Genomic DNA, 22,417 nt, shown 5'->3' with positions numbered 1-22,417 from the left:
ATAGACCTCAGATGGATGTACCTAATTACATCCTACGAATAAAGTTTCAATTTCATAGAAATAAACCATTCATACTTAATAGCTTATGCACAATACTACCTATTAATTCTTTACATCTACATGCTTTTCTGTTTTCTTACTAATTTGTAAGATTAGATATCTATGAAAGCATTTATATAAGAATTATTATTTCAATCATATATCAGATATATACTTAAGAGTATCTTCTGTCTATATAGTTTCTTTACAATATTAATAGACAGATGAAAACTGTTTAACATAGCTCATTATATATGATATATATATGTATAATTATATATAATATACAATAAGATTATAAGACTTTTTTTAATTTTTATTTTTTTAATATTAGTTAAAGTTTGTTAACTTTGTATCCCTGCTGTATCCCACTCCCTCTTTCCCTCCCAATCCCACCTTCCCACACTCATCTCCTCCCTACCCCTTTCCAAGTCCACTGATAAGGGAGAACCTCCTCCCTTTACATCTGATACTGGTTTATCAGGTGTCTTCAGGACTGGCTGCAAAGTCCTCCTCTGTGGTCTAGCAAGACTACTCCTCCCTGGTCGGGGGGGGGTGTCAAAAAGCCCACCATCGAGTTCATGTCATGTCCCTGTTCCCCTTATTAGGGTACCCTCTTGGATACTGAGCTACCAAGGGCTACACCTTAGCAGGGGCTTTAGGTTGCATCCATACATGGTCCTTGTTTGGAAAAACAGTCTCATAAAAGACCACTGTGCCCAGATATATTTGTTCCTTGTGGAACTCCTGTCCTCTCCAGGTCATATTAACTCCCCCCCTCCTTTTTTTTTTTTTTTTTTTTTTTTGATTCCCTGCATTCTGCCAGAGGTTTGGTTATGAGTCTTAATATCTGCTTTGATACACTGCTAGGTAGAGTCTTTCAGAGGCACTCTGTGGTAAGCTCTTGTCCTGTTACTTGTTTGCTCCTACATCTAATTTCCATCCCATATTTATCACCCTGCACAAAACTATAGTCCAAGTGGATAAAAGATATCAACATAAAACCAGATACACTGAATTGGTTAGAAGAAAAAGTGGGTAAGACATTGGAACTCATTGTCACAGGAGACAACTTCCTGAACAGAACACCAACAGCATAGGCTCTAAGAGCAACAATCAATAAATAGGACCTCATGAAGCTGAAAAGCTTCTGTAAAGCAAAGGACATAGTCACCAAAACAAAATGACAGCCTACGGACTGGGAAAGGATCTTCACCAACCCTATATCTGACAGACGGCTGATATCCAGAATATATAAAGAACTAAAGAAGTTAAAAAGCAGCAAATCAAACAATGTGATTAAAAAATGGAGTACAGAGCTAAACAGAGAATTCTCAGTAGAGGAATACAGAATGGCAGAGAAACACTTAAAGAAATGCTCAATGTCCTTAGCCATCCGAGAGATGCAAATCAAAACGACTCTGAGATTTCACCTGACACCCATCAGAATGGCTAAGATCAAAAACTCAAGTGACAACACATGCTGGAAAGGTTGTGGAGAAAGGGGAACCCTCCTCCATTGCTGGCAGAAATGCAAACTTGTACAACCACTTTGGAAATCAATCTGGCTCTTTCTCAAACAATTAGGAATAGTGCTTCCTCAAGATCCAGCTATACCACTCCTAGGCAAATATCCAAAAGAGGCTCAAGTACACAAGATTTGCTCAACCATGTTTGTAGCAGCTTTATTTGTAATAGCTAGAACCTGGAAACAACCCAGAAGTCCCTCAGTTGAGGAATGGATACAGAAATTGTGGTCCTTTTACACAGTGGAATACTACTCAGCAATTAAAAACAAGGAACTCATGAAATTTGCAGGCAAATGGTGGGATCTAGAAGAGATCATCCTGAGTGAGGTATCCCAAAAGCAGAAAGACACACATGGTATATACTCACTTATATAGACCTTTAAGATAAGATAAATATACTGAAATCTATCCACCTAAAGAGGATAAACAAGAAAGAGGACCCAGGGTACGATGATCAATCCTCACTTAGACTTTTCTTTATACTGTGCTTTTGTTTAGTTCTTCTTTACTGTCTGGAGAAGTGTCTCAACACATGTACAGTAGCTCTTAATTTCTTTCCTATTAAAACTTCACATAGTTGTTTAGTTTCTGTGCATGCTGGAGCAGGAGCTGTCTCTGATATAAAGACAGTGGCCAGTACTTTGACCACATTCCCCTGGGGGACAGAGCCTTGCCAGGCCATAGGGGTAGACAATGCACCTAGTCCTGATGAGACCTGATAGGGGAGGGTCAGATGGAAGAGGAGGAGGACCTCCCCTATCAGTGGACTGAAGGAGGGGCATGGGAGGAGAATAGTGAGGGGTGGTGGGGGCTACAGCAGGGATACAAAGTTAATAAATTGTAATAAATAGTAACTTAAAAAGAAGAAAATCTTCACATAGTAAGAGAGATAAACCAGAGAATAGGATAACCTGTTTTAAATGCGTTTAAAAACAAGTCAGTTGGATTACTGTTCTCTGCACGGCCCACCAGGTCCAGGTATTTTAGCTCTGTTGTTCTCCTTGTGGAGTTCTTGTCACCTCCAGGTCTTTCTATGTCCCTTTTTTTCCATAAGGTTTCTACCACTCTGCCTAAAGTTTGGCTATGAGTCTCAGCATCTCCTTCAATACCCTGGTGGTTAGAGTCTTTCAGGGGTTCTCTGAGGAAGGCTCCTGTCCTGTTCCTTTTCTTCTCCATCTTTGGATGTCTGTCCTGTTTGCTCTTCTGAATGAGGATTAAGCATTTTCCCTAAGGGTCCTCGTTGTTGTTTCACTTCTTTAGGGCTATAGATTTTAGTATGTTTATCGTATATTATATGGCTAATATCCACTTATAAGTGGGTGTGTCACCCTCCCCGCTCTGGAGGTTGCAGCCTTGCTAGGCCACAGAGGAAGATGATGCAGCTATCCCTAATGATACCTGATAGGTTAGGGTCAGATAGAAAGGGAGAACCTTCCTTATCAGGGGACTAAGGAAAGGGCATAAGGGGAGAATAGGGAGCTTGGGTGAGATTGGGAGGAAACAAGGGAGTGAGCTACAGTGGGGATACAAAGTGAATAAATTACAATAAATAAACATATAAATAAAAAATTTAAAAAACATGTTGCTGAAGTGAACATTTCCTTATCTCTGTGTATAAGGACAAATGTTTAGATTGTTGTCAGGTAATGTGATGGTTTGATAAATTCATGGTGGTAATTTCTATGCCAATATCCATGACTTCACTAGCACTGAGCAGTGAGGGAGCTTTTCATCACCACATGTGTTTTCTCTCTTGTTAAATGAGTTTTAACAAGAGAGAAAGTGAGAGAGTGAGAGTGAGAGAGCTGTGTGTTATTGACAGGGTATGCATATTCCTTCTGCAACCATAGGATACGCTGGTTAATTATGCAATTTATAGATGTCATAGCTAGGTAAGACAGTTGGTTGCCTCCCTCTTTTGGAAATTTGCATGGACCCTTTTAGTATTATAAATATTGATCACTCGTGAACCCAAAGCCTGAGGAACATTGCTGAAGGGGAAGGGAGAAGATTGTAAAAGCCAAAGTATCAGGGAGTTTTGTGTGAGACTTGTGTCTCCTAAAGCTGCCAGAAGCAACGCCCATAAAGTCAATAAAGTCGCATCGAAATGGCTGTACACACGTGACCTGCACAAGGCTGTCACCAATAGGCATGCCAACGTGGCTGAGGAAGAGCCCACAAGGCCTTAACCCTACACAAAGAACTACGTCTATCAAACATTCTACTAGTCGGAAAAATAGTGTTCCTCAGGAAAGAATCAATTGATTATCAAATAAGAAATAATTAGCAAAAAAAAAAAAAAAGGAAATAATTAGCCGTAAAAGTAACTATCCAAACTAGCAGTTTAAATTTAGGATATGTAATATCAATTAATTAAGCAGAGGCCATGTATTAGAAAAAAAGAAAGGATAGGTAAATGAGAGGGTTTGAAGGGAAGAATATGGAAGAGAGGAATATTACAATTATAACCTCAAAAATAAAACAAAATAAAAATCCTTTGCCCTTAGGATATATTAAACATATTAATTGATTAGTAGGAAAGGTGACAGATGCTGAGGGTGTGGTCCAGCAGTAGAGCTCTTCTGAAATGTATGATACCCATGTTTTGAGCCCTAACACTGCAAACAATCAAATACAGAACCCCATAAACAGACAGATGTCTAACAATGTAAAAAGTCACTTCGCAGGATAGGAAACGCAAACGCTGTAAAAGATAAAAGTGTTCTCACCTTGTCAGTAATAAATTAAAAGCAAATTACCACACATTGGGATATTGTCACAATCTCAAGGTATTTTAAGATATTATACAACATGAATGTTGAGAAAATGTAGAGCAATGTTAGGGGAATATGAAAATATCTTATGTCAGACACATAAGTAGAAAAAACACAGGAAAAAGATTAGGAAGTGTTCAGTAAAGAAGATATGCATAAGGTACAACTCAGCATTTCAATAACTGGATCTATACTGCACAGGGATGATATGTATGCTTCCATAAATATGCACAGAGTTGGTAACAGCATTGCTTACATACATCAAGACTGAAAACAGGGTAAATATTCCTAGTGTTTAGATGAACTATAGCATATGGATATGGTTATCTTACAATGCATAGATGAGCTGCAGCATATGGAAAACATCAGACCCATAAAAACACAACTTTGAATAAATAGGCAAAACTTGGAAGAAAGAACTTAAAGAACATACGACTGAGAAAAATTAGGAAGAGCAGAATATATGCAGATCATAAACAAAGTCCAAAGTGTGTTTAGATTTTAGAATTTAGATTTTAGATTTAGAAAAGTAAATGTCATAAATGCCACACTAACAGTTTATACTAGGATGAAAGGTGTGATAACAAAAGACACAGAAAACCCTAGTAAATTCTTGTAACATTTTAACTAAATGAGAAGAACTTAATGATTTTGGATTCTATGCAGATTTTGTTAACTTTCATACTAAAATTGTTTAAAGTTCATTTAAAAGTTTCTTTTTATATTTAACTTTATCATTTAAATAACATAAATGTGAATGTCATCCACTAGTTGAAATCTGTTCACGACTATTATATCTCATCCCTTCATTATTACTTTATCTAATGAGATATGCACTATAGTATTTGCTATGTAATATTTACTGAACTATACTAATATGCTAAACATTTAAAATATCGCTATAAAAGGGATGAAAAAGTTCATCATTCCTTGACTTTGGTTTTAATTAACTTTTTTCTGCTGACAAAGAATTTTTAAAGTGTCTTACATAAATCTACGTAAAATATTTGAATATTGCTAAATCCAGCTGAATAAATTATCCATCACCAGATACCACTGAGTAGATTTGCTCTTCCCCAAACAGACTTCTACTGCCCCATGTTCCAGCTTGCTGACACCTGGCTGTCTTCAATTGTCTTCAGAACATCTCTAAACTCAGAACAAAGTTTTAACTATAATGTAATTTTTTTTTATGCTGACACTATCAACTGTAGGGATTAAGCTATATCTGAGGATATCTAAGAGATCAGTTGGGTGTCTTACCAAGACTGTTAGGATGAGAAAGTGAGCATTGCATCAGTAACTAATATATTCTCATGTGAGTACAGGACCAGCACAGTGGCAGAGGAGCAGGAAAAATTAATGATTAGTTATTCAAGTCCTAACTCAGGAGCATGGTAGTTTAGGCTTTCTCCTCTGTAGAGACATGAGTTTGGTCATAATATTGACCATTTGGTCATATTTTTCTCATGTGTAAACTGGTACATTAATAATATTGAATAAAATCATTGTATTAAGAAGCACTGTTATTATATGGAATAGCTGAAGGTGTTTTAAATTGTGAACTACTAGTAACTGTCAATCTGTTTAAAATCTTTAGGAGCTAGGAAGTGTTTAGGGAGATGACTCCCCTGAAGATGGCAGAACTTGTCTGGAGTTCACTGATCAGAGCAGGCTTTCACCTACACACAGGGTGAGGTTGAAAGTTAGCTCTACAGGACGTTTCAAACAGCAGTGACCTTTCAGAATATGAAGAATATAACAGACGAGGAAAGAATGAATGTTAGACAATACTTGGTAACAGGAGAACTTAAACATAGCCATAGAGTGAAATTATCTAGGTAATGGTGACCTACATTGTCAGGAGTTAGATACAAGAAATGTTCAAACCTTGTGTGACCTTCTGTGACAAGATTTATCAGAAGTCAAAAAATGGAAAATATTGGAAGAAACATGCTAGTATGCTTAATCCAAAGAAATTTAAAATTTCTGAATTAGTATAATATTTCTATTTTAAACTAATACAGGCTAGACTACCCTGTAGGAAATGATCAATGCACAGATCCTGTGATGAATTTAATGAAGACATCATCTGAAAGTCTATGACTAACATGATACTAGGCTACTACATAGTCATTAATTACCTTCCAAAATATTAATCTCCCTTGAATTCTTAATTAATTCCAATATTATACAATAGTAAAACTTTCACAGTGGAGCTTCTTAGAACTTACAGAAAAAAAGAAAAATTTGAATAGAATACTACTCATTATTTTTAAATGAAGAATTTTGTGGTAAATTTAGTATTTATAAAATAATAAATTTGAAAGCAGCTAGGTTTTACAGAAATATTAAATAGGTGGAAACATCAGAGGTTTTTGAACACATAAAATCTCACTTACATGCATGATTTCTCACTGTCAGTTAAAATTCTCATGCATATTATCTTCTGTCTAAGATGGATAGTAGAGAGAAATGGGTGCATATGAAAACTTGTGTACATAGATATGATAAAATCTTAAGGTTTGTGCCACTGTAAAATTAATATGATTATCAAATATCTTCCAAAGTCTATCTATCAAAAACATTTCTGTCACCACATTGGCTCCATTTAAAAGTTTAAGGGATAAGATATAACTGAAGAAACTTAGGTCTCCAGAAATAAAAGATAAGATATTGACATCAGGGTTTCTTTCTCTCTTTTCCCTCTCTTTTTTCTCTTTGTCCCTTTGTTTCCCCTTGCTTCCTACAAGGTGAATCAGTTTACCCCAGAGAATGCTTCTGTAATGTGTCCCCAAACAAGATGGCACAGGAACCATGGATGGACTTGTCTACATCTGTAAGACACAAATCTTTCTCATCAGCAGATTATGTCAGTGTTTTAAATTTTCTTTCACAATAAGGAAAGCTAACGTAAGGATATGGGTGATCTCAGACACATGAGTAAACAACTAGAAACTATGAAACAGAAACCCTATCAGACTTTCTGTCTGCTGGTATGTGATGCTATATTGCCACTGATAGCTTAATAGGATTTGGAAACATTGTGGAAGCAAAGACCTGTGTGTGTGTGATTGGGAGTGTTTGGAAAGAACCAATTGTATGTGAGTGGCACCATCATGTGGGTTTGTGTCCTAGCCTGAAGGAGAAAGAGAGCTGAGCTATCTCTTTGATTCCTCACAGTAAAAGCAATGTGACCTACTTTTTTTCTCATGATGCTATGAATTCCCTGTCGCGATGAATTGTATTTTCAAACTGGGATCCAAGATAAACATTTTTTTTTTAATTTTTTAAGGTACTTTTATTGATGTCTTGTCACAGTGACAAGAAAAGTACTGAACACATGTTTTACCTAAATCTTAGAATTTTAAGTCTTGGAGATGTAATGAAAATAGCTGTTTGTTCTTGTAAATTAACCTTTGCAAGGTATTTTCTGAAGCAATTACAAACATACTATAGGAATATGCAGTGTTGCATCTCTTAATTTCAGAGCTGTATCTTAGGAGAAGACTCACAGGATATTTTTTTCTTATAAATATAATGTATAGCTACACCACATTTGATGGTTATGGCATCACTAGGTTATATCTTGTGAGATATCACAGCACAATATTATATTATCTATTATTATATGTTATATTATAGCAATATAAGTTTCATTAAATATAATATTCTTAGATGACAAATAACTATATATAAACCTGAGAAAATATTTCATTTTAGGTTAAGTGCATATTTGTGTTTTAGTAATTATTTTTATTTTCTAAAGAATAATAGGATATGCCAAAGATTATTACACATGCCATAGTAGAGGTACACCAATTATTATCATACTTTTCTCCTACTCTGCTCAGAATTATTATATAGGATATTGATATCCTGGTTTTTACGGTTACATGTTTCCATGCTTTTCTTATGTCTGAAGTAATTGGAGACCTCTAACCCAATTAGTCCACTTTAGTCTTTGGATTTGAAAAAAGAAATCATTGCTGTTCTTTTATACAACCAATATTAATGCTGGACAGGCATAATGGGAAGTGATGACAGAAAAGTCTAAGTAAAAAGCCTTGCTTTACACAGTTCTTTAGAGTAGGAGGTAAGCACCGTGTGAGCTAACTATTTGAACAGGGATTTTACTTGGAGCCCATTGAAACATTTCATGTTCCATTTATTAGAACAATGTGGAAAGCATCATTCTGTGGAAGGAACAGGCACTTCCTGTGAGCTACTTGGTAAGTAATGGTCAAGCATCACAATTTACTTTTGTCTTTGTTCTTTCCTCCAGAGAAAAAGAAAATCTTTAGATGCACAGTGCGGGGATTTCAGGACTATGAACAAATCTGAGCAAAGACTTTGTGAAGTAACTATCTAATCCCTTTATTTTTAATTTACTTTCACGGAATTAGTTACTGGCACCTTTAGTAGCAAATGGATTTGTGCAAAATGGTCAGTGTTTTGATGCTGATGGCTTCAATCAGCCTGTTTATTATGGCATTTCTGGGGTTTAATGGCAAATATGTGAGTGGGGAAAGTGTGGGTTGTTTATCATTCTTAAACACTAGAAAGAAAGCGCCTTTCATACACCTGAAGAACAGTGATTCAATCAAATAAGACACTAAAAAATATTTTTTTGCCTTAATTCCCAGAAATCAGTTTGCAAATAGTTTCTCATTTCCCACCATGATTTCCATGATCTAAAAATAGGTATAATAAATTCAAACTCTCAAACCATAAATGTGGGAAAATTTGAACTGTGAAGAGCAGAGAACGAACACATAAACTTTATGGTGACCTGTGAATTAAGCAGCATTGTATAAAAGTGAAAACAAGACATCCACAGTTTTCAATAAAACTTCCGATGTGAATCAATCCTACTAACTAAAATAAAAACACATAAAATTTGCTTTTCTCTAAACTCTAATTTAACATTTTAATAATCTTAAATTTTTATACATAAAGAAAATAAAATATAAGTAAAAATAATCATGCTTATACTAGACATATCTCTGTATCTTTTATGATTATTTTGCCACCTGATCCAGAGGATAAATAATAAGATGGTTTTATGAAATCATGGAGAAATTATGTCAGTTTCTCTGAGCTCAAATAACAGAATCCAAGAACTATCTGTCTAGCCTGTCTCCCTATTCAAGGACAATGATAGACACTGTATATAAAAATAAATATAAATATTGGTTAGAAGAAAAAGTGGGGAAGAGCCTAGGACTCACTGGCATAGGAGACAATTTCCTGAACTGTACACCAACAGCACAGGCTCTAAGAGCAACAATCAATAAATAGGACCTCATGAAACTGAAAAGCTTCTGTAAAGTAAAAGACACTGTTGTCAGAACAAAACAACAACCAACAGATTGGGAACAGATCTTCACCAACCCTACATCTGACGGAGGGCTGATCTCCAGAATATATAAAGAAGTAAAGAAGTTAAAAAACAATAAATCAAGCAATCCAATTAAAAGTGAGTTACGAAGCTAAACAGAATTCTCTGTAGAGGAATATAGAATGGCAGAGAAACACTTAAAGAGATTCTCAACGTCCTTAGCCATCAGAGAGCTACAAATCAAAACGACCCTGAGATTTCACCTTATACCCACCAGAATGGCTAAGATAAAAAACTCAAGTGACAACATATTCTGGAGAAGTTGTAGAGAAAAGGGAACCCTCCTCCATCGCTGGTGGGACTGTAAACTTGTACAACCACTTTGGAAATCAATCTGGTGCTTTCTCAGACAATTAGGAATACTGCATCCTCAAGATTCAGTTATACCACTCCTAGGCATATATCCAAAAGATGCTCAAGTACACAACAAGGACATTTGCTCTACCATGTTTGTAGCAGCTTTATTCATAATATCCAGAACCTGGAAACAACCCAGATGTCCCTCAATGGAGGCATGGATACAGAAATTGTGGTACTTTTATATTAAATGTAATCCACCACAAAACAAATGGAAAGAAAAAACTTACATGATCAACTCATTGAATGGAGAAAAAGTCTTTGACAAAATACAACACCCATTATGATAATAATTTCTTTAAATCAAATTTTTATTAACTTTTATTAATTACACTTTATTCATTTTGTATCTCCCCATAACTCCCTCCCTCCCTCCCTTTCTCCTAATCCCACCTTCTCTCTCCCTTCTTTATGCATGCCCCTCCCCAAATCCACTGATAGGGGTGGTCCTCCTCTCCTTCCTTCTGAGCTTAGTCTATCAGATCTCATCAGGAGTGGCTGCATTGTCATCTTTTGTGGCCTGGTGAGGCTGCTTCCCCTCAGGGGAAGGTGATCAAAGAGCAGGCCAATCAGTTTGTGTCAGAGGCAGTCCCTCTTCCCATTACTATGGAACCTACTTGGACAGTGAACTGCCATGGGCTACATCTGTGCAGGGGTTGTAGTTATCTCCATGCATGGTACTTGGTTGGAGTATGAGTCTCTGGAATGACCCATGTGTTCAAATTTTCTGGTTCTGTTGCTCTCCTTGTGGAGTTCCTGTCCTCTCCAGATCTTACTATTTCCCACTTCTTTCATAAGATTTCATGCACTCTGCATAACAGTTAGCTATCAAAATTTAATGAAGTTTAAATTTGGAGTTACATATAATTCCCTACACTCTACCAAAGATTTGGTTAGAAGTCTCAGCATCTGCTTTGATAAACTGTTAGGTAGAGTCTTTTAGAGGCCCTCTGCAGTAGGCTCCTGTCCTGTTTTTTGTCTTCTCCTACTTCCCATGCCCATCCCATTTGTCTTTCTAAGTGAGGATTGATCATCTTACCCTGGGTCCTCTTTCTTGGTTATCTTCTTTAGGTGTACATATTTTAGTATATTTATCCTCTCAGGACTATATAAATGAGTATATACCATATGTGTCTTTCTGCTCCTGGGATGCCTCACTCAGGATGATCTTTTCTAGATCCCACTATTTGCCTGCAAATTTCATGATTTCCTTGTTTTTATTTTCTGAGTAGTATTCAATTGTGTAAATGTACCACAATTTCTGTATCCATTCCTCTGTTGAGGGACATCCGATTTGTTTCCAGGTTCTGGTTATTACGAATAAAGCTGCTAAAACATGGTTGAGCAAATGTCCTTGTTGTGTTGAGCCTCTTTTGGATACATGCCTAGGAGTGGTATAGCTGGATCCCTAGTAAGCGCTATTCCTAATTGTCTGAGAAAGCACCAGATTGATTTCCAAAATGGTTGTATGATTTTACATTCCCACCATCGATGGAGGAGGGTTCCCCTTTCTCACAACCTTTCCAGAATGTGCTGTCACTTGAGTTTTTAACCTTTGCCTTTCTGATGGGTGTAAGGTGAAAATCTTAGGGTCCTTTTGATTTGCATCTCTCTGATGGCTAAGGACGTCGAGCATCTCTTCAGGTGTTTCTCTGCCATTCGATATTCCTCTACAGAGAATTCTCTGTTTAGCTCTGTATCCCATTTTTTTTAATTGGATTGTTTGGTTTATTGCTTTTTAACTTCTTTAGTTCTTTATATATGCTGGATATCAGCCATCTGTCAGATATAGGGTTGGTAAAGATCCTTTCCCAGTTTGTAGGCTGTCATTTTGTTTTATGACAATATCTTTTGCTTTACAGAAGCTTTTCGGTTTCATGAGGTCCCATTTACCAGTTGTTGCTCTAAGAGCCTGTGTTGGTGGTGTTCTGTTCAGGAAGTTGTCTTCTGTGCCAATGAGTTCTAAGGTCTTCCCCAGTTTTTCTTCTAACTGATTTAATATATCTGGTTTCATGAATGGGAAAGGACAGGAGCTCCAGAAGGACAAAATTTATCAGGGCACCCTCCCAAATCCACTGATAAGGGTGGTCCTCCTCTCCTTCCTTCTGATCTTAATCTTTCAGATCTCATCAGGAGTGGCTGCATTGTCATCTTCTGTGGCCTGGTAAGGCTGCTTCCCCTCAGGGGAAGGTGATCAAAGAGCAGGGTCCTCTATGAGACTATATCTCCAATGAAGGAGCATGTATGGATATAACCTAGAACCCCTGCTCGGATGTAGCCCATGGTAGCTCATTATTCAAGTGGGTTTTCCTAGTAAGGGAACAGAAACGATTTCTGACATGAGCTCAATGACTGGCTCCTCCCCTCCTCCCCCCCCCCCCCGGAGGAACAGCCTTGCTATGCCACAGAGGAGGACATTGCAGCCAGTCCTAAAGATACCTGATAAGCTAGGGTCAGATGGAAGGGGAGGAGGACCTCCCCTCTCAGTGGACTTGTAAAGGGACAGGGAGGAGATGAGGAAGGGAGGGAGGGAGGATGGGAATGAGAGGGAGGGAGGGAGGGAGGGAGGAGTCTATGGCTGGGATACAAAGTAAGTAACCTGTGATTAATAGTAAAAAAATAAAAATTAAAAAAATGGAGTTACAGACAAGTAAATAGTATTGTTTAGAATGATCAGTGTCATAGGCCATATATATATATATCAGTAAAAACACAGTTGAGCGTAACATAGATGTGTTATGAATAGCTTAAAGATATGTTCCTAATATGGATTTATATACACATGATACCTCTCTGTTGTTTTTAAAAAAAAAAGGAAAAGAAAAATAATACTCAAAAACAGCATCAACACTGTGAGAAAGAGCACATCCAGAATGCTGAATTTGTTGTCAATATTGTAGAATGTTTTGAATCATTCTACAATTAAAGGACCTGATCTATTAAGATTGATAGGTGACCCAGGATCAGAGCAGGCAATAAACTGGTACATACACTCCATCCCCATTCCCCATCTTCTCTCAGATTCTTTCCTATTTCTAAAAACACCTTGCTTTTTCTTTCTCCCTCCAACCCCCTCCTCATGTTTATAAACTTGGAATACAGTTCATGCTGACTAACTACTCCAGAGTGTGGAGTCAAGTATGGTCCATATGCCTAAAAACAATCTGTTGAAAAACACAAAAACAAAAACAAAAATCAACTTTGTTGACTCAGAAGCAATCAAATTCCCATAGCTCCTTGACCTTTCTGCCTTCTTTACCTCCTCCATGCTGACATTTTGTCTGACTTGAGCTTGAACAAGTTTTGTGCATGTGATCAGTTTCTTTTTTCTTTTTTCCTTAACATGCTGTGTTCCTGAAGTCACAAACTATCTTTGGTTTGTACAATCTTTCTGTCTCTTCTTACATTGTATCAGGATACAGGTGTCCCATTGATAAGTGAACATTCTGAAGTCCATTACTCTGCATGTTAGTGAGCTGTGGGTTTCTCTGCTAATTGCTGTCTACTCCAAGAAGGATCTCATCTGCTGGGAGGTGAGTGTTGTGTTGATATCTGGACAAAGTGATGTTTTACTAGAAACTGTTTGTTGCCATGTACACTTACCAGAATAAAAATAATGGTTTTTCATTAGGGACCATGACATATCTAGACTCAGGTTCTTAGCCTCATTAACAATATCAGATATGGGACATGCTGTGGAAGTGGCCTAATTCCAATTAATAAATGGTTGGTTACTCTCATAATATTTGTGTCACTTTTGCATCAATGGGAAAACCTTGCCAGGAATATAGTTATTGTAGCTTTCATGCTTCACAGCTTATGAGATTTATAATTCTTTTTCTTTGGTAGTGTCTTATAGCACTATGATGCTGAAGCAATAAAACTTTCAGAAATACCATCCACATTTTCTACTTCTTTCTTTTATTTCATCCTATTTATAATGTTCTACTCTTCTTTATAGTTTTTAATACTATTAAAGACTAATTTGTAATACAAATGTAATTGTTGTCACCGACAATTTAAGAAGTGCAATGAAGTTTGGCTATGAATCTCAGCATGTTTTTATACCCTCCAGGATGGAGTCTTTCAGAGGCCCTCTGTGATAGGCTCCTGTACTGTTCCCTGTTTTCTCCCTCTTCTGATGTCCATCTCATTTGCCTTTGTTAATGAAGACTGAGCATCTTTTAGAGTGCCAGGAATCTTATGGAAGAAGGTAAAGATAGAAAGACCTGGAGGGAACAGGAGGTCCACAGGGAGAGCAACAGTACCAAAAAATCTGGGTACAGGGGTCTTTTCTGAGACTGATGCTCCAAACAAGGACCTTTCATGGAGATAACTTAGAACCAGTGCACAGATGTAGCCCATGGCAGCTCCTTGTTCAGATAATTTTCCAGTAATAGGAACAGGGACTGTCTCTGATATGAACTCATGGGCTGGCTCTTTGATTACCTCCACCTGAGAAGACAGCAGCCTTACCAGACCACAGAGGAAGACAATGCAGCCAGTTCTGATAAGACCTGATATACTAGGGTCAGATGGAAGGGGAGGAGGACCTCCCCTGTCAGTGGACTGGGGGAGGGGCATGGGAGGAGAAGAGGGAGGGCAGGTGAGATTGGGAGGGGGAGGGAAGAGGGGGCTACAGCTGGGATACAAAGTGAATAAAGTGTAATTAATAAAAACAAAATAAAAATGTTTTTAAAAAAAGAGGTGTAATGAAGCACCACTCAGTACTAAAATCCCTAAAGCCTTTGTTATTATGTTACTGCTAAGAGATCTTTTTCTGCCATGGATACATGAACAAAAGTGCTGTCACACTTTGTGATGAAAGGAGAAAGTTATTTACGTATTTAAGATATATACTTAAAGTACTCCAAGCTGCCACATCCAATAAAATGCTTCTGCTTCTTTTCAGTATGGTTCCAGCAGATAAATACTTGGTAATTTTTCATTCTGTTCCAAACAAACTTTGGTGAGGCTATGCAGGCTGGGTGTGGTTGGAGGAGGGATTCTGCCCTTCCCCTGTGAAGGAAAGTCCTCTGTTACTTGGAAATTGTTCATTGAGAACACTTGGGATCTAGGCATGTTGCCATATCTTGTGTACCAAGGAAGTCCTTCAGAAAATATCCAGGAAAAAAAAAAAACACATCATCCCAGGAAAACCCCTAAAACAGAAGTCACAGGATCTTTTGTATTAAGAAATATCAGATTTGTAAGCTATTCTCAGTATGAGACTATGCCAATAAAATCAATATTTCCTTCATTTTTTGTGTATTCAATACATTTTAATTACTAAAACTAATGTATAGAAATATAAATAAAAGGAACTAGGGAGATGACACAGTGTGTAACACTTCTGGCTATATAAACATTGGTAACTGTGTCTGGGATTCATGAAAAGCCTAGCTTGGTCACCATCAAATATAATACCAGCATTATTTGTGAAAGAGACAGGGAATCCTAAGGGCTTCCTGGCTTCCAGTCTAGTTCTAGATTTAGTAAAAGACCCTGTTTCACACAAATAAGGCAGATGTTTGACTTAACTGGACACCACATATTCTCTTGACCTCTAAATACAAGCACGAACACACTTGAGCATATACACATACACCACACAAATAAACCCCTCTCCCCCACCACACACATGAAGCAATATCCATGGAATTTGTTCTTGTAATGAATCCTCCTTTGGTGAATAAAGAAAACAGTTGAGTTACTTTTTATTATATATGGGATTAGGTACAGGTACAGGTTAAGTACTTAAATACTTAAATATTCATGGATATATTATGATATAAGAAAATGTATAACCGAATGTACTATGCCAGCATTTAGTCTGCATCCTCTTTAACAAATTGTTTTATTAAGTATTTAGAAAATGCACTCCTTTCAATCATGCTGCCTTTTCTCTTTTATTTTCTTTCCAGATAATGATTCTAACACAATGGGATTAAAACTCCTGAGTGTCCTGAGTAACCTGAGGAAATATAGGTGTGGTGGAAAATATGAATAAATTGAATAATTAAATTGTAAATTAATCATGATATTAGTACATAAAATTTAAAGTTACAGAGATATTTTAAAATGCTTTCATAATAATGCAGCTATAAAATACAAACATTTAACTTTGTGGCTTATCAGAAGTAAGCAAGATTAATTCTGTGCACTGGTCCAAAGAGGCAAATAAATCATTCTAAATGTTTGAGAAACAAGTCTAGTATAAAAAATACAAGACGGTTTTATTTTTGGAAATTTTGTTAGTAGAGCATCAGAACTGAAGTACAGAGAATGGGCTTTCTGCTCTATATCCTTCTCTTGGGATTTAGCTTTGCAAATATTTCAGAACCTTTCTCTATGTAAGTATAATATGAAGTCATTTTCTCACAGAGAAAGAAGAGGAGTTTTATAAAGTGGCAGTACTGTTAGCTTTAGATAAGCATATTGAAAACCTCTTCCAACAAAGACATTTATATTTATTATATAAACAGATTTAAACCATTGGAGTGAAACCTCAAAGTGATTTGCATAATATTTGCTCATTAGAATTAATGCTTTTTAAAATCCACATACAATTTAGAACTTACAACACATATTTGAGTATATAGAATTCATTTGAGCTGGAACATCAGGAGCGCAACAGGCAGTTTATATTACTTGAGAAGCATAAAACAAACCCACTAAAATACATTTTCCTAGTAATTATGACTTAGGAAAAGTAAGCTTTTACTTTTGAATTTCTTCCCCATCCACTGTAATTACTATAACTTTGGGCAATTTTAGTTTTTAATTTGACGTACTTGAAAAGAGGGAATCACAATCGAAGAATTGCTTCCTTCAGCTGGCCTGTGGCCACATCTATGGATAATTTCTGGATTCTTGGTTGATATAGAATATTCCATGGCACTCTGGGCTGAATTGCTTCTTAGGCGGGTGGTGCTCAAGTTTCTGCCCTGAATTTCTTTAATGATGGGTCCAATGAGGAAGTATAAGTCAAATAAATGTTTGTCTAAAAACAAACAAGCAAGCAAACACCAGACCACTACCCAGACTGCGTTTAGTTGTGTTATTTATCACAGCAATGGAAAGTGAATTAAAACGAACATTAATACTAGAAGTGGGGTTGTTGCAGTAATGCACCTGAGAATGTTGCTTTGGGTAGGATTTTTGGAGGTTTTAGAAGTTTGACATGGAAAAACAACTGATGGCTAATGGCTTACTTGGGTGTTCTGTGAAAGCTTGTATTGAGGGCCTATGGAGATTGTTTAATGATTAAAGGTATTTCTGGTTCTTGCACAGAACTCAGTTATGATTTCTAGGACAGATACGATGTCTCATAATTGCATGTAATTCAAGACATTGTATTTCCTATTCAGGACTCCAAGAACACTAGCATGCACTTGGCTGGCAGACATGTGAGCAAAATATTCATACTCATAAAATAAAGTTTAAATAAAATTGAAAAGCAGAAATAAATACAGATAACTCTTCCTGGCTTGTGATATTTCAGAGGCAAACCAACAAATACTCTATTAGGGCTGTTAAAAAAGTGATGCACTTGCAAGTTAAATAGCCAAGCAGTGCAATCATGGCTGCTAAGCTTGGCTTATCAGTTTGCCATATCTGGGGAAAGGGGAATTTCAATTGAAGAACCATCTCCTTTACACTAACCTGTAGCCACACTGATAGGGAATTATCTTGATTATTGCCTGATATATTAGGGTCTAACCAAACACAGCTGAAACTATTTCATGGGCAAGTGTCAGGAGCTGTGACTCAGCGGCCTGCTTTGATATTTAAATCTCGGCAGAGAGATGGCTTTTGGAGGCCTTTTACTAATGGCAGAGGAGAACTTGCAAGTCCATCTCCTTTTGTTTGTGACAACAGGTGGGATAGCTTGTGAGGGTTACATCTCTTCCTCAGGCTCCTTGTGCAAATTAACCTATTGTTCTGAGATGTTTTACTGGCTAAAGTAACTCCTCAAAGAATAAAGTGGTCAGAAGGCTGGAGGCAGAGGAGGCAGGCAGCACTTGAGACTTGCTGCTTGCTGCAGCAGTCTGCCTTTTGCTATGACTGTCGAGTCTGGACCTTTAAAAAGTTTTCTGTGTGCTGTGTGTTTATTTTATTAATTTTAATCCTCACACCCAACTCAAGAACTGTTCGACTCTGCCTGGCGGGCCCTGGCAGGCAAGTGGTCCTAGGCTGTACAAAAATGCTAGCTAGAAGCAAGCCAGTAAGAAGCTTTACTTCATGGTTCCTTTTGCTGCTTCTGCTTGAGCTTCTGAGCTGAGTTCTTTTCTTTCTTGTTTAAAAATATGTTAACACTGCCATTCAATGTACGGTCATCTTCCCTGCCAACTACTCTTCAATTTTTATGAAATCAACTTTTCTTTAGTATGTTTTGTTATTTATTACAATTTATCCACTTTGTATCCAGGCTGTAGCCTCTCCCCTCCTCTCCTCCCCAGCCCTACCCTCCCTCCCTCTTCTCCCTCTATGCCCCTCCCCTTGTCCACTGATTAGGAAGGTCCTCCTCCCCTACTAATTGACCCTAGCCTATCAGATCTCATCCGGACAGGCTGCATCTCTCTGGCCTGGCAAGGCCGAATCAGATGCTGAGACTTTTCACCAAACTTTGGGCAGAGTGCTGGGAATCTTATGGAAGAAAGGGGAGCTAGAAAGACCTGGAGGGGACAGTAGCCTCTGAAGGAGACCAACAGAGCTGAAAAAAAAATCTGGGCCCAGGGGAGCCTGTAGAGACCAATGTTCCAACAAAGGATCATTCATGTTGACGACCTAGACGCCCGGCTCAGATGTACCCCAGTCTCAGTCTCAGTCTGTCTCAAAGTGGGTGCCCTAGGAAGGAGAGCCGTGGCTGTCTCTGTGCTGAGTTCTTTAAATAATGAATTGTGAACTGGAAGTACAAGCCAACCAAACACTTTCACAACAAGTTGTTTTCAGTCAGGTTGTTTATCAAAGTAACAGAAGGTAACAATAATATTGCTCCATAGCTGAAAGGCATTTTATCAAAAGCAAAGCTTGCATAAGATTCATGTTACTAACAATGTTATTTACAAAGTATACATATCTTAATATGTATTTATAAATATGAGATAAATGAAACAATGGATACTTGACATAAGTTTTAAAGAAAAATAGTTAAGTGTCAACTAGAAATTCACTGTTTAAAAATTATAGTAACATTTTTATCCCTTACTATTCTAAATTAATACTCATACAATAATGTTGCTGTGTCTTGTAGATATCCTTCCTCTATTCTTTGTCTATTTGGATATATCAGTGTATTTTGGTTTACATCAGTGTGTGTGTGTGTTGCTACATAAATAAACTTACTTAAAATGCTAAATTTTTTCTAATGCTTGGAAATTAATTAATGTTATGCTTTCTCTACCATTGGTTCTACCAAAATAATCACTCACCTACTCACTCACTCACTCAATCAATCAATCAATCAAACCAACCATTTTGATGGCAAAAGCTGTATCTTCTTTTTTTTCATCACAAAAGCTGTATCTTTCTCTTTTTTCTTCAGGATAATTAACTTCATGGACCAGTAGAAACTCCTATTTCAGAAAACATTTTTGATCTTTCTGAAGTCTATAAAAGAAGCTACGAATACTCTAAAATTATCATGATTTTTATTGGGCAAGCATGATAACTTGAGTTTGAATCCTGGAATGGTAGAAAGGTAGAAAGAGAGAACAGACTCCACAAACGTAAGCCCTGATTTACACACAAATGTATTGGTGCGTATGTGCTTACACAGGTCATATGCACACAGTAAGGGTAAATGTGCCTTTAAAATATAATTTTGTTTCTAAGCAGAAAAATAATATGCTTTGATGCAAATAACACCAACCACAGTTGGTTTAAATGTTTTTACATTCACTTATTTTATAAGTACAAGTGTTTTACTTTCATGTATGTATGTGTAGAAAATGCATGCCTGTTCCTTGTGGAGATCAGAAAAGAGTATCAGCTCCTCTGGCACTGAAGTTCTAGATAGTTGTGAGCCACCATATACGATGTTGGCAACCAAATCCAGGCCCTCTGAAAGAATAACAAATGCTATTAACTATTGAATCATCTTCCCTGCTGTGCAAAATTTAACTTTACCTAAGAATGCCTTGAGAAACATAGAAACAGGCTCAGGAATTATGAGTGCTTCTTGTTCTTTGAGATTACTGGGGTTCAACTCCTAGCACCCACATCAAACACCTCACAACCACCTGTAACTCCAGCTTCCGGGGATTCTATATCCTCTTCTGATCTGTTTAGACACTTGTGCTCATGTATCTGTACTCATGTGCAGATGCACCATACACATAGAGAAATAATTATAAATCAAATAAAAGCCATTGTGTTTACCACAGATATAACCAAAGCTATAAATCATTACTACATATAATCTGTGAATTTTCATTAAAACTATTGACTTTAGAAGAAATGGGACAAGTCTGACTGTGCATCCAATGATGTGGACCAAAAATATTTGTCCAAAGCTTATGCAATACAAGGAGAGGGAAGCATAATTATGACCATGGGTAGTTTTAAATAAATGTCCTCAGGATTTCAATAAAACATTCAAACTATATTTTTTATGAGCAATATTCTTTATAAGCTATAATAGCTGTGTTGGGACCAGAATTTCCTAAATGCTGTCTGAAAACTCATTGTCTAGTGCCTTCCAAAGGTATGTTCTTATTAAGTATGTATACTATAATCACATAAAACAATGTCTACTCCATAAACTAAGTATCAACACATTTCAAGGAATACCTTCATGAAAAAAAATGTCAAATGAGAATATTCAAACTCAGGTTGGCTTCCCAAGGGACTTTAACATATGAAAGAAATTATCTTTGAGTTTACCAAATAAGCTCCAAATTATACAAAAGTGAAGAACAGTTTAACTTCATAAGCATAGAATCATTTCAATAAAGTATTCTAATATTAAATAACACAATTAAGTGAATATCTGTTCTTATTACAGATGCAAATTCAAAATCATATGCCAACCAATCTATGTGTATAGATTGAACTCACCAAATCTACTCTTATTATATATTTTATCTTATATAAATTCACCCAATTTTGAAAATGCATGCATCATTAAAGTGAGATTTTGGCAGTTCCTCTCTATATCAGAAACAAAGCCGTGACTCCTGAAGTCTCACAGAATAGACAGGTCCTGATGAGGGTGGTTAGAACACACAGGTCTAATGGGAAAAGAAAACTCAGGCCCTGCCCTTTGCAACTGCAGGATAAATTTATAACCTTACCCTGTGACTGCCTCCTTAGTATCTAAACTAGGTCACACTAAAACATGTGTATGGAACTTTTTTTCCATCCTCTGAAAAATCTATGAAAGTTAGAAAGCCCCTATATTCAGGGTGGTTTTCTAAAGGGATTTAAATGCCTCTCTCCCTATTTGTTTTTTAGATGGAGGCTCTCTGTCTTAATCTAGGCCCCTCTGAAGGACTGAATATTATATCCCAGATTCTAACTGCTTTGCTCTCTCTCCAGATATGAGGCAACTGCCTGGAGCTGATGTGAAGGTTAAAGTACGCAGGTGTCAGTGGAAAAAGTAAATCCAGCCTCTCCCACTGTAACATGCAAAATAAACTAGGGGCTTACTTAATACTCCTCCATATTACTTACCACATAGTCTAAATTGCAATGTGGAGAACTTCCTGCTAACTTCTAAAAGATAAAATAAAATCAACAAACTTGTAAATTCACTTTGTTGGGGGATTTATCTAAACCTCCATTTTTCAGTCCCCCTATCATCCTTACGTGAGGGTGTTTTTGTTTGTTTGTTTGTTTGTTTTTCCTGCTCGTGAACGTTAAGATATCTCACTCGACAAATCTCATTTCCAGTTTATAAGGGAAAGTCTCTTTGTCACCTTAAGGCCTTTGGTGTAATATGCTGTACCTCCTAGCATTCCCTTTCTCTAGGCCCAATAAAACTCCCATGGTCATGAGACTCTCTTGCTTAATAAAGTTCAGTCTGAAGGGCTGTTGCTCTCAGCTTCTCCAACCGCATGCATTTTTTTAAAAAAATAAAACAAACAGTCTTGATTCCCCCCCATCAAAGTTTTATTTCTCCTAATGTAGCTAGTTCCTGGCTTTTATTAAAAAATAAAAGTGCTCTCTCATTCCTCAAGACTCCATCTTACTGATCTAGGATGATACTCTATCTCTGTCAGTTGTTCTCCTACTTTAAGGACCATTCCTGGGGTTCTCCGGGGTCCTAAGGTTTTCTTTTCCAGTAGAAATCAATTTGAAGTATAATTTGAAGT

This window comes from Meriones unguiculatus, chromosome 15 (assembly GCF_030254825.1).
Source record: "Meriones unguiculatus strain TT.TT164.6M chromosome 15, Bangor_MerUng_6.1, whole genome shotgun sequence".
Taxonomy (NCBI): Eukaryota; Metazoa; Chordata; class Mammalia; order Rodentia; family Muridae; genus Meriones; species Meriones unguiculatus.
This window is presented reverse-complemented; position numbering follows the sequence as displayed.